Raw genomic sequence first — 7,942 nt, 5'->3', positions numbered from 1 at the left:
TTTGAATGTTAGTCACATCTAAAACATACCTTTAGGGCAGCATCTAGACCAGTATTTGTCCAAACAACTGGGTAGGATGGCCTAGCCGACTTCTAAGTTCCCTCTCCTTCTCCCCGGGCCTCCCCAGACCATGATGCTTCTATCAGTTATGATGCTTTCAAATGCAAAGTCACAAGGAAGCCTATTCAAATAGGCCCAAACTACAAAGGGAACTCATTGGCTCTTGGAACTGAAAAATCCACAGGCAGGCCAGCTCTGAGTTTGACTCACTTCAGGTTTGAGACCACGTCTCTCTGGGTCTCTTGGCTCTACCTTCCCTGTGTTGATGTAATCTTCAGGCAGGCTTCCCTTGAGATTGTAACATGGTTGACACACTTCTTTATTCACATCCAAGAGGAAAGAGAGCGGGACATTCCTCCCAGAACCGGGGTGGGGGTGGGGTGGAAAGAGCACCAAGCTTCTCTCTGGTTGGCTCAGTCCTGACGTCATCATGGGGCCAAGGGAATATTCTGTTCTGATTGGCTTAGGTCTACCTCGCTCTATCCAATCCCAGGGCCGAGGGAGGGGGTTTGCCCTACCTGCCATCTAGTTAGGGACCTTTCCTGGAGCCTGGGGTAGAATCAATCCCAGCAAAACCAGTGGCTGAGGGGTGGGATGCTGGGAGCACCCTGCAGGGCCACAGGAACCAGCCCTCATCCCAGGAGAGGACAGCTTCTGGGAAGGAGGGGTCTCCCTGCCTTGGCGTCGGGGCAGAGCTGGTCCAGCATGGAGGGGCGCGGTGGAGACTGGCCAATGTGCGTGTCTTCAGACTTCTTTGCTCCGAATAGGTCTGCCTGTCTGCCATTGAGGGAGCGATGACCAGAACTGAACTCATAGCAGTCAGCTATACAACTGTTAGGACATGGGCAGAACTGTGGGATGTCCCTGGGAGCCACCAGCTGCTGAGGAGAGTGACTCACGCCCTGCTGACAGGGATGGCATGGCCCAGACAGAGAATGCAGGAAGAAGGTGGCTTGAAGACATGTTGGGACAGCCCAGGTGAGGGGGCTGCCTCTGAGATTTTGATCTGTAATTTTTTTTTTTTTAAGTAGGCTCCACACCCAGCTTGGAGCCCAACACGGGGCTTGAACTCACGACCCTGAGATCAAGACCTGAGCTGAGATCAAGGGTCAGATGCAACCAACTGAACCACCCAGGTGCCCCTGTAATTTGTTTTTATAAAACGAAACAAAACAAAACCTGAAGTGGCAGGACTTATATCTTCACAAACTATGAAATGCCTCTTTCGTTCCTCCCTCTGTCTGTACCACTTCCCTCTCTACCAAGATGCCACTGTAATTACTCGCACAGGCATGTCACACAGCATGCCAGGGGAGGGATCGGCTGCACCCTTGCCGAGAAGTCCACCCATCCTTCCTGTGCAGTGTTCTCCTCATACGGGTGTACGGGGCGTGCCTGTTGGCCAGCCCAGCTTGGCCATGTGCACTTGGCCCTCCCATCAGCCACTGGGCGACGAGAATCTTCCCCTGCTTGAGCAGCTGAAGGAAGCGGCATACCACCAGTGGGACCTGAGACTTCAGGAGAAAAAAATCAGCAGAGTTGTGCCTGGATATCATCCCGGGCTAGGGAGAGACACCCTGGGGGCAAAACGTCGCTGGAATCAGACGAGGGTGCTGCCTACAGAAACAGGCACAGCTTTCTAAGTTGTGCCACAAAAACAAGCTGCTGAACACTCACGCAGTAATGCTGTGTGATTTACAAGGCCTTTTGCTTCTCTCAGGTCTTTGAAACAAAAGCATCAGAAACCCTTTTGCAGAACAGAAAACTGAGGTAAGGAAAAGTCGCACCTTGCCGAAAGTTACTCGGTGAAGCCCCCATTGAAATCCAGACCCTCTAACCCTAAATCCCATCTTCTTTTACCACTGGTGCTCAGCGTTTCGGGGTAACACTTTTGGGGGCCCTGCCAGTGCAGGGAATATTAGTTAAGATGTGCCATGGAAAGGATTAAACAAATCCCACCAAACCCTTTGCTTACCCACGGGTTCATTCTCATTCTTCATGCTTAGTTTGCTAATGTAGGAGTCACATGTTCCTGTTGTCTTTATTCTCCCGGTTTAATCAGGAAAACGAGCCAGAAGAGCTGAAATGATTAGCTGGGGATCATTAGAAGAGGAAAGAATTTATATTCACAGTGACTGTATTTCTAGTCCATTGATTAGGCAATTTTGCTTTTATGAATCAATTGTGGTGATTGCTATGCTGAATAAAATATGGAATTGCTATCACAAAGAAAACATAAATTATTAGTTTTAAAACACATAGTGTCTCTGCATGGAACTATGTATCCTATGGTCTATTTCTCATTTCCTCTCCCAGAATTCCACCTGGGTTTCTCAGGGGGCTCTCCCATAGGTTCCTTGGCTCTACTGTGGCTTAGAGCAGCACGAGCCAACAAGGTGCAACATTATTATTTAGCTTCCACTGATCATCCCTTGTAGGTGGCCGGTGGTGTTCAAAGGCAATGCAGAGTGCTGTAGGGGGGAGATCAGTACCCACGCACATCTTGACTCTGCAACTTCAATCCAGAAGGTAAGGTGATTTTTAGAAATATATATATGTATATATATAATCACCTTTGGCGATTCTAATAACAAATGCACCAACAATCTCAGCTCCTATTAATATGTTGAATTTTTTTCATAGGCGATAGAGGTCATTTCCTAAATCGCCTATTTCCCACTGATCCATCTCCGTGGATTGCCTCTTGCTAGAGCAAATATGATCATGCCCAATGAATATAATGAATAATTATGGAACTTTATTTCATAAGAGGGTGTTTTAAAAGCCAGATAATCACTTTTAAGAGGACACAAGAAAATGGAATAGGACAGAATAGAGGTGGAAGGAAGAGGAGAAAACAGAGAAGAAATAGCAATAGATCAAGTGCTTTAAGACTAAAACCTTGCAAGGCCATTGTTCAGGCGTGAAGAACAAAGAAGGAGGTCTGTGGCTTCAGTGGCGTGGGATTTTTGTGGATTCTAGGTACCAGAAGCTTCATGAATGAATTCGTTTGACAAACGATACATGAAGGCACTGAGGATTTTAGATTGTTATAATTTTTTTAAGATCTAGCAGTCTCGTAGCCTACCGTAAAAGGACTGGCCCACGAGAGAGAGAGCGGATGACCGTGAAGGAAAAGAGGATGGAGAAGGAGAGAGAACAAGCAGAAATGAAAATATGTAGCAGCAGCTAGTACCAACAAAATCCCCAGGGCAAGCCCTTTCTTCCCCAAAGAAGACACGTCGCCCACTTCTTAATTAACACATTCCTATTTTTTCTCAGCACAGATCAATCCTGAGCACCACCTTCCGTAAGTTCCTCCCTCCCAAGGTACTGTGAGGAACACAAGATAAATAAGATTCAGACCCTATTCTCAAAGAACTTAGAATCTATTTGGAAATTTCAAGCAATGCACCCTGAATTATGGATCTGCTCTAAGACAGCATTCAAGCAGGTGCAGAGGGGCCTGGTCCACACTCTGGGTGTGCAGTTCCAAGAAGAGAATGGGCCACACAAGGGTGGAGAGGACTAGGAGGGTTTCATGCCGAAGATGGACACCAGCGAGGCCTAAGAGGAGGCACAGCAGAGGCGAGGCAAGAGGACCTCAGGCAGAGCAGAAATTAGCATCAAGTGTTTTGGGATCAAGAAGAAAAATCTGTGACTTCTGTCACTGCAGGTTAATTATTGGGGGGTAATGGGGAATCAAACTTGACTAAATGGGGGAAGGTAGGACTTCCAAGGGCCCAGAGACTCAAGCATAGGGAGGCACCTGGAGTCCAGGGGTGGCCGTAAGGAAGCCAGCCCTGGCCCGGGTACTGATGGAGAACAGAACCAGGGGCCTGGGAGTTAAGGCCATGGACAGGCTGTCACATTACTCCCCTTCTGCGGAACTGGACCAGGATGGCTTCTAGGAAGGAGAAGGAGCTAGGAGAGAATTTCAAAGAGATTTGTTGGTAAGCTTTGGAGACAGATCTGATTTCGGGCAGGGGTAAGAAGAGGGCGTGGAAGATGACTCCACGGCTGCGAATATGTCTCAATTCTGCAAACTGGAGCAGGGTTTGTCTTGGCAGATGACAAATGCCTAGATAAGAGAATAAGAATGACTTGATGTGAGACTGGGACACACCTTGGGGCAAAAATCAGAGCTGTCTCGTCCTCCCCAATCCCCGGGCATTAGACAGGGATTCGAGGAGATGATGCAAAAGCACCTCTGGCCAGAAGCGGGCCAGGCTGCTGAGGTACCGGGTAGGGCTGAGGATCCATGTTTGCACCTGTGTGGCACAGACCCTGCTGCTTGTCTGGCTCCGCCGCCGTGGCCCCCATTCAAGGAGCGCGACCCGCTCACTCGCTGTGCTGGCTCCGGGCTCTGGGGAGGCTCTCAGTATGGGAAGGCAGAGATGAGCAGACTGGGGCATCTAAAATAGGAGCAATCAATCCAAGGAAAGCATCAGAGATAGCCTCTTTGGGTGTTTACTGGGGGATGCTGTGTTGAATTGGCATCGATGAAGGGGCAGTAAAGATTTCAGGGCACTGATCTGTCTTCAGAAATTCTTGGCAGGAGCAGAAGGTGGAATGATTTAGGGTGAGAAGTTTGTGTCTCAAAGTTCGACATATAAGAGTCTAGGGCTGTGGTCACAGCAGCTTGAGGAAGTTAACCAGGGTAGCCCCTGGGAGGCTAGGCTGCAGAGTGCAGCAGTCCCCCTTATCCAGGGGGATGCTTCCAACACCCGCAGGGGATGCCTGAAACCGGGGATAGTACCCAACCCTATGTATGCTATGTTTTTTTCCTATCCATACATACTTATGATAAATACATACTTCATTTATAAATCAGGCACTGTAAGAGATGAACAACAATAATAATAAAATAGGACAACTATAAGCATATACTGTAATAAAAGTTAGGTGAATGTGATCCCTTTCTCGAAACATTTTATTGTACTTCTTGTGATGACGGGAGATGATAAGATGCCTATGAGATGAGATGAAGTGACATGAGTGACGTGGGCTTGTGACCTGGCATCAGGCCACTGACGTTGTGTCAGGAAGATCATTTACTTCCCCACCAACTGGCCGCATGCAGGTAATAAACTAGGGAAAGTGAAACCATGGATAAGGGGGACTGTTTGTTGTACATGCTTTTTAAAGCCAAGGCTGACTGTTCAGGTTCTGTGGTGTAGTGGTTAGCACATCTGCCTTACATGCAGAAGCTCCTGGGTTTGATTCCCAGGGGAACCACAAAGTTGCCTTAGTTCCCATTTAAGTGGGAGGGTGAAATTGAGCAAAAGAAAACAGGCTTATTTTCTATCTTTACCAATCAGGATCCTTTTACTTACTTTTATTTATTTATTTTTAAAGATTTTATTTATTCATTTGAGAGAGAGAGAGAGCACGAGCGGGGAGAGTGGTAGAGGGAGAGGGACAAGCAGCTTCCCCACCAGCAGGGGAGCCCCACTCCGGCCCAAGACCAGGACCCTGAGACCATGACCCGAGCCGAAGTCAGACGCTCAACCGATTGAGCCACCCAGATGCCCCCAGAATCCTTTTAAATACTATTTCCTGGGTGTCTACAAACGTCCTGAAATGCAGGTATTCTTTTTATCAATTTATGGCACAGAGAATAAGCTGAAATCTCACACCGAAGGTCCCCAGGTCCAGGCCCAGATATTCCTGATTTCTGTCCAGCAGGGCTGCAGGGCACTGAGAGCACGGAGCAGAGCAGGAGTCCAGGAGCCCTCTCCTCCAGGGCCAGTCCTGGGGTCTGTACGGTACTGTGACCTTTTTTCTCGGAGGCTCCCCTGACTTCACCCCTAAGATAGCATGAGTCCTGGCTGCATTGTGCTGTGCTTGAGAGGTATGGGAAAGGAAGAAGTTTAGCCAAGTCAGGAATAGCCTAGGTTTTGATATCAAGAAGTCTGGGTTCCAATTCCGCCTCCACAATGTCACTAGCTGTGTGATCTTGGACAGGCTCTCTTCTAAGCTTCTGTTCCCGTGTGTGGACTGGGCATAAGAATAGCACAGTCCCATAGGAAGTCTGTGCACATTGAATGAGATGATCTGTGGAAAGTGCTTGTTGGCACCGTGTCCACTACCTAGTAGGCACTCAACGTGTGCTCCTTGGTCCCTGGTATCGGAGTGCAGCTGTATCCAGGTTCTGCGGGAGCGCTAGGGCTAAGCAATGCTGCCTGTACCCTTCTCTGCTTCTCTCCCCTGGCCACTGACTCAAATACCAGCCACTGAAACACTAAACCTCATTAACAGGTGGAGTCACCTCTGAGTTACCTCCACAGTGCAGCGTGAATCCCACTCAGCCCCCCACTGCTTTGTTCTCTGGCTCATTTTCTGGTTAATCCAACAACTTGAACAAAAGTGTTCCCTCCCACCCCGTTCCCCCCCACCTCTCCACCCCACGTACCACCCACCAAAAGATGGGGAGTTGGGATCATGGCAGCCCAGAGGTAAATCCTGTCCAAGGAGCCCTATAGGAGAGCCCACAAAAGAAAGAGTCTCTTTGCCAAAGAAGATTTTTTATTTTTATTTATTTACCTTTTTGCTTACAGGCTCAGAATTCAAACAGAGGATGCTGAATGGCCAGAACCTTGGCCCACCCCCGAGTACCCAGGGCATGTGGCCAGCACCAGGAGTTCAAGTTTCTGCCCAGTAGGCTTGTAATCTGAACTTTCTATTTCTAAAATCCCAGTTCTTAGTAGCCAGCACACATTCTGAGCCACGGAGTTCTGAGAATTATTGCACTTGTCAGCTGCTAGGTCACATGTCCCTCAGCCTGGTCCCTTCTACTGGTATAATAGTACTCATGTTAGAGCCATGAATTTCACTGTCACATGAAAATTGGCATCCCTTATAATACCACCCAAGGCTTGCCATAATCACCCAGAAATACACCGTCAGGCCTGTCATAATTAATCAATTTTCAGGATCCCTCAGGGTCTCCAAATACAATGACTGGTAGCAAATTAATAAATACTTTGGATCATCCCATTTAACTTCATCAAGGCACTGACCCCATGATGAAAATTTAGCTTAATTAGGATAATATCTCATATTTAAAGAGTGCCTCAAAGCAAAGAAGCCCCCAGATTCCATCTCTTAATTTTCAAAGCTACAGCACATATCACTTAGAGCCAACTTTCAGTGAACAGGTATGTTTGTCCCCATTTTACGGATGAGAAGAGCTTCCTGCCCACTGACCTTTACAGAGCTAGGGGCTGGGGAGGTGAGCCCAAAGCTTGGGTTTCCCCCTTCGGGGTTGACTTTATTTGTTTTAATTTATGTTTATGGACAATCAGCAGCACAAAAATATATACAGAATGATTTGTGTGTGTGTGTGTGAGTACCTATTTCGTGAATAGGGTATCCTGTGTATACTGCGAGGCTGTAAATAGATGTCAGTAGTGAAAGGCTGGAGTGGACAAATATAGAATGTAGCTTGTGCTCAGCAATGCCGCACAACCCCACAGAGCCCCATGCTGGTATGTTAACTGGTCTGTTTGGAAGCTTTTTTTCTTTCTTCTTCTTCTTTTTTTTTTTTTTTTGGTTTAGTTGCATGATAGTACAAAGAGCCTTGTGTTATGGTCTCAACACTACTATTTATACCCTGTGACCCATTAAGCACTGATTCCTTGGTTGGGGTTCTCCCAACATCTCGAGAAAAAAAAAAAAGAAAGAGGGAAAAAATAGCCTGACTGGAAAAAAAAAAAAGGCAGTTCTCATTTACAATACTTGAGTCAAGAATTTGGAAACATGACCCTAGCCAAAGCCTTCAGAGGTCTCATATCAAATGTTGTTATTTTTGGGTGGCTTGAAAATAAGGCTGGTTGAGGCGTGGGCACCCGAGTGGCTGTCGCAGGAAGCAGGAGCTAGG

General features: G+C 47.4%; 1 long non-coding RNA gene and 1 other non-coding gene across 2 annotated transcripts; both read left to right on the top strand.

Moving 5' to 3' along the window:
* The first annotated feature begins 1,519 nt into the window (after window positions 1-1,519).
* Window positions 1,520-7,566, top strand: LOC118012922. Its single transcript, XR_004679864.1, has 4 exons — window positions 1,520-1,830; window positions 2,499-2,589; window positions 3,343-3,736; window positions 6,621-7,566. It is a non-coding gene; the product is annotated as an uncharacterized LOC118012922 (long non-coding RNA).
* On the top strand, window positions 5,226-5,298 carry TRNAV-UAC. The gene has a single exon. It is a non-coding gene; the product is annotated as a tRNA-Val (tRNA).
* Window positions 7,567-7,942: the final 376 nt, after the last annotated feature.

The sequence above is a fragment of the Mirounga leonina genome, unplaced genomic scaffold (genome assembly GCF_011800145.1).
Source record: "Mirounga leonina isolate KUSES-001 unplaced genomic scaffold, KU_Mleo_1.0 Mir_152, whole genome shotgun sequence".
NCBI classification, from domain to species: domain Eukaryota; kingdom Metazoa; phylum Chordata; class Mammalia; order Carnivora; family Phocidae; genus Mirounga; species Mirounga leonina.
Note: the sequence above shows the minus strand (reverse complement) of the source record. Positions and strands in the feature narration are given on the sequence as shown.